The following is a 6,000-nucleotide window of genomic DNA, read 5'->3' on the forward strand; positions in this document are numbered from 1 at the left end:
CTCGGTTGTCCCTCATATCACTAAAAATCTTCTTTCAATTAGTAACTTAACGTCTAATTTTTCTTTCTCCGTTACATTTACTAATAATCTTCTTACTATCCAGACTTGTCAAACAGGAAGGGTGGTGGCAATTGGTAAAAGAGATGGAGGGCTACATGTGCTGGAGCGTGACAACTCTGCTTTTATAAGTCCTTAGAAACAAATCTTTACATGTTTCATATGATTTATGGCATACTTGACTGGATCACGTGAATCATTCTGTTTTTTCTTTTTTAAATAGAAAAGGTACTCTTACGTCTTTATTGCCTTCTCCATCACTATGTAGTACTTGTCAGCTTGCGAAAAGTCATCGATTGCCTTATTTCCGCAATGAAAATAGGTCGTCTCATGTGTTAGATCTTATTCATTGTGATCTTTGGGGTCCTTCCCCCGTCAAATCAAATTTGGGTTTTCTTTACTATGTTATTTTTATTGATGATTATTCTCGATTCACTTGGCTTTACCCTAAATTTAAATCTGATTTCTTTGATATTTTTCTATAATTTCAAATTTTTTTTGGAAAATCAATATTCTTCTCTTATCAAGGTATTTCGAAGCGATGGAGGTACCGAATTTACTAGCACTTGTTTCTAAATTTATTTACGTACTTCTGGCATCCACCATCAACTCTCTTGTTCATATACACCTACTCAAAATGGTCGTGCTGAGAGAAAACACCGTCATGTGACTGAGACTGGCTTGGCTCTTCTCTTTCACTCCCATCTTTCTCCTCGTTTTTGGGTTGACGCCTTCAACACTGCAGCTTATATTATCAACTGGTTGCCTACTCCACTTTTTGGAGGTAAGTCACCCTTTGAACTCCTCTGTGGCTACTCTCCGCATTATGACAATTTTCATCTCTTTGGTTGTCGTGTTTATCCATATTTGCGTGATTATATGCCTAATAAGCTTTCTCCCTACAACATTTCTTGTATTTTTTTGGGTTATAATCCTGCTCATAAAGGGTTTTGCTATCTTGATCCCGCCACCACTAAGCTATATATCACCCACCATTCTCAATTTGATGAAACTCATTTTCCTGCTATCCCTAGCTCTCACGCCCAACCTCTTTCCTCTCTTCATATTTCAAATTTTTGAAACCACATCTTTATCATATTGATTCATCCCCCCTACCACTTCATCATCACACATTTCTCGATCAAGTTCATCCCAGTGTGATATTTGTTCTGATCTTGTGGATGAGTTTGTGCAGGTTGATACTTCTTGTGTAGGTTCCGCTTTACCACCCTCGACTTCTGATCCGGCCTCTATTGAACCTACTGTTGACTCCTCTTCTTTAGGCTCTCATCCTATGATAACATGAGTCAAAGCTGGTATATTCAAGACTTGTTATCCAGCAAATCTTGGTATTTTTGGCTCATCTGGACTTCTTTCTGCTCTTCTTGCATCCACTGGGCCAAAAGGATTCAAATTTGCGGCTAAGAATCCTGCTTGGGTTGCTACCATGGATGAAGAAATTTAAGCTTTACAACAAAATGATACTTGGACTTTGGTTCCTCGGGGCCAACACCAACATCATGGGCTCTAAATGGGTGTTTTGTATTAAATATTTTCTTGATGGATCCGTCGAGCGTTTCAAGGCTCGTCTTGTTGCCAAAGGTTATACTCAGATTCCTGGTCTTGACTACACTAACACTTTCAGTCCGGTTGTCAAAGTTACCACTGTCCCATGTTGTGCTTTCTATTGTAGTCACAAATAAATGGCCTCTTTGACAACTTGATGTCAAGAATGCTTTTCTTAATGGAACTCTTATTGAACGTGTTCATATGGAACAACCTCCTGGGCATATTGATCCTTGATTTTCCACTCATGTTTGTCTATTAAAGAAAGCCCTCTATGGCTTAAAGCATGCTCCTTGGGCCTAGTTTCAGCGTTTTAGCTCATTTCTTCTCACACTTGGTTTTTCTTCCAGTCGCGCTGACACGTCCCTTTTTGTCTTTCATTAGTAATCTAACCTTATCTATTTGCTTTTTTATGTTGATGACATTATTATTACCGACAACCACTCATCTCTTATTGATAGCTTTACTCGCAAGCTTCATTCTGAGTTTGCTACCAAAGATTTGGGTTCTCTCATTTACTTTCTTAGTCTTGAAGTTTCACCAACTCCTAGATGGTCTCTTTATTAGTCAGTTAAAATATGCTTGAGATATTCTTACTCGTGCTCAGTTGCTCGATAGCAAACTAGTCTACACTCCCATGGTTGTTTCTCAACACCTGACTGCTGATGGTTCTCCTTTCTCTTATCCTACTCTCTATAGATCTCTTGTTGACGCCCTTCAGTACTTAACTATTACGTGTCCAGATATTGCTTATGATGTCAATTCTGTCAGCCAATTCTTGCATGCCCTTACTGCAGATCATTTTCTTGCTGTCAAATGTATTCCTCGCTATGTCAAAGGAACACTCCACTTTGGTCTTACATTTCGTCCATTCAGTATTCCTAGTACGTTAGTCGCTTACTCGGCTGCTGACTGGGCTAGTTGTCCTAATACTCGTCGTTCTACATCCAGCTATTCTATTTATCTTGGTAACAATCACGTTTCTTGGAGTGCCAAAAAGCAACCTACTATCTCACGCTCCAGTTGTGAATCTGAGTATCGTTCTCTTGCCACGACTGGTGTTGAACTTCTTTGGGTTACGCATCTTTTCCATGATCTCAAGTTCCCTATTTCACAGCAGCCCTTACTCTAATGTGACAACAAAAGTGCTATTTTTTTTTAGCTCTAATTCCGTTTCTCACAAGCAGGCTAAACATGTTGAACTAGATTATCATTTCTCTCAAGAACTTGTTATCGCTGGCAAACTTCGCGCACAATATGTACCTTCCCATCTCCAAGTTGCTGACATCTTCACAAAACGTATTTCTCGACCTCTCTTCGAATTTTTCAGATCCAAGCTTCACGTTTGTTCAAATCCGATGCTCAGCTTGCGGGGGGTGTTAAGGATAGTTGACCATTTATTATAAGGCAAATATCTAGATATTTGCCTTACATTTCAGCTTACCATCTTTGCCGTTTTATTAAAGGCAAATATATTGTATTCATTTATTATTCTTTCCTTTTACTGCTCTTTCCATATTATTTTTAATGTACCGTATTTCTCTATTCTCTAAATGATTATAAATAGAGAACTTTCACCCCTATTTAGGTGGTGGTGGTTTTAGCAAACATTTTCAATAGTTTTTTTTTAAAAAAAAAAAGAATTAAATAAATAAACCTCCTATCAACTACTAAATGAAAATCAATGCATACTATTGCCCTATCCTGATTTCCATGGCTGTTCCAGCATTCACCGTAAGTCATGTGGTGAAGAAACAAGTTTGAGGAGGAATGATAAACTGTAGCTCCCAAATTCGAGGAAAACCCAAGAACACGATACCCAAAATCGTAACTCACGATTGAGGTCTTGCTCTTATTAGTTGTCCCTACCTAATAATTTATAGATGGATGATCCTCAAACGTCTATATTTTCATTAATTCCATTCTTGATTTTTCTGGATCTTCCACTGAAAATACCTACTCCGATTAGAGCCTTTCCGACTTTAGTTTTGAATTCTAGCCATTGAATGAGATGATCTATGAATGTTCTAGATTGTGTCCAATTTTAGAGGAGATCCAATGGCTAGATTTTGAGATTAAATAGATTTTTGGTAGAGGATCGGTGTGAAAGTTTTGATTCTAGCCAAAGGGTATTTTTGTAATTATCTATATTTTTCAGGGGCATTTTGGTAATTTGGCCATTTTTTACTATTTTAATATTATTTTCTCAAAAAAAAAATCTAGAATTTTTCCAAAACTTCTATACCCCTTAATGAGCACCTTGAGCACCTTGAATTCTTCCTCCGTAAGAATTTAAAATTTTTGGAACTTTCATAAAAATTGGAAAAAATTCCATTTTCTAAAATTTTCTCCAATTTTCGTGGTTATTTGCTTCCAAAACCTTGTACAACCTATTAGGAATTATGCATTATCTCTTATTAAAGGCCTTGGGTGTTACACACACCGAAAGAAGTTCCTCTAAACCAATTCCTTTAGCTTGAGGGAAGAATGAGGAAAAGGTTCCATGAAGAAATTGGGTCCTAATAACCTCTGGAAATGACTGTCTCATAAGTTTTTTTTGGTAGAGATCTGGCGAGGAAAAAGATTTCCGACAAACTTTAGAGATTAATAACTTAGGCTACGATCCACGAGAAGGTATGAAACCAATCTCAAGCCCTTCCTTGTAACATCATCTTCAAGTTTCATAAAGAAATCGAGGGGAGAAATCCCGTGATCGGAGTTGTGGAGGAGAATTTTCAAGTGGTGGCATTATGTGTTGCGCGCGTCTTCTTCCTATCTAGACGATGTCATATAAAAAAAATGACTCTCCATTGATTTTTCTCATTTTTAACTCTCTTACAGACCATTTCTCATGAAATATTTTATGGTTCCAGAAACTAGAACATCGACGACGACGGAGGTCCCGAACATCGACGACAAGGTAAGTACCCATCATGGACTTTTCTTAAAAAATACTTGTAGGAATTACTTGAATCTTTGTATGAACCTTAAACTAAGTATGATTTAAAGGATTATGAAAGAAAAATACCAAGAACCGATAATTAAGGCTCTGAACCGATCAAATTGCTCGGGGTTGAAGTAACATTAAAATAACCCATTAAATGAATTCTGTTGCCTATAAAAATTTAATTATGAGCATATTATGATATGTTAACATTATATATGAAATTTAGCTGTGATTGGATAAGGTTAAGTAGCTAAACCAAGAAACGGTGTAAAATTGGCATAATACCCTTAAGGTAAGTTATCTTTGGTTCATGCTCTAAATGACTTCAAAATATTATGAAACTTTGTATTAGATCTTATTTTATGATGTTTAATGATGTGAAGTTTGAAAGTCATTAAAACATGTTAAGTAGCGAAACTAAATATTGGGGGTAAAATGATGAAAATGCCTCTCGGACTCTTTATGATATCAGGATCTAAACATACTCCAAATGACCTACTACTTTTTATATGATCTATTCCTAAGGACATGAAGGAACGTTCAAGATTTCATGTTGATTTGAGCAAGTTTGGAAGCTAAACCAAGTTAGGGCCTTATAAACACTTAAAGGAAAGTACTTCAAGGAATTCTTACCGAGTATTCAAGATTCTTCTAGAACTCTATAAAGAATATATTATGACTCTATGAATTTTTAGAATAACTCAGGCATGTTACTATGCTTGGTTCACAAGCTTAAGATGGCATGTTACAATTTATGCCTCAAGAAATAAAGAAACTTAGAAACTTATAAGCTCTACCACTACCAATGTAACAAGAATGCTAGGTACTACTCAAGGGTAAGGGACCAAGGTCTCCAGACACAGAAACGCAAGAAACTCCTAAGACCTCCCACCGTACAGAATGTTCATGACTCAGACTATGCTGCTTAGAACGTATGAAACCTTGAGTGTAGGTATTCAGACTACGTTGCTTGGAATGTATGAAGCCTTGGACATAGATATTCAAGCTGTATCACATGGCAAACACTGGATGAAAGATTTTAGATTACGCTACTTGGAATGTATTAAACCTTGAGAGTAGGTATTTAGACTATGCCGCTTGGAATGCAGGAAGCCTTAGGCATAGGTATTCAGGTTGTATCACAAGGCAAGCCATGGATGCAGAATCAGACTACATCGCTTGGAACGTAAGAAGCTTTGGATGTAGGTTTTCAGATCGTATCACATAGCAAGCCCTAGATGCAGGTTCAAACTATGTTTCTTGGAACGTATGAAGCCTTGGACACAGGTTGTCAGGTTCATGACTGATAACATAAATCCTATGGGGAGTGTCTTGGAGAAAGAACTAAGAACCTAAAAAGTAACTGATATGAACCAAGAGACATCAATCATACAATATGCTTCAATGAAGATGTGAAGAAAATATTGTTG

This window comes from Cucurbita pepo, chromosome 17 (assembly GCF_057944985.1).
Source record: "Cucurbita pepo subsp. pepo isolate OVF chromosome 17, ASM5794498v1, whole genome shotgun sequence".
Classification (NCBI taxonomy): Eukaryota; Viridiplantae; Streptophyta; class Magnoliopsida; order Cucurbitales; family Cucurbitaceae; genus Cucurbita; species Cucurbita pepo.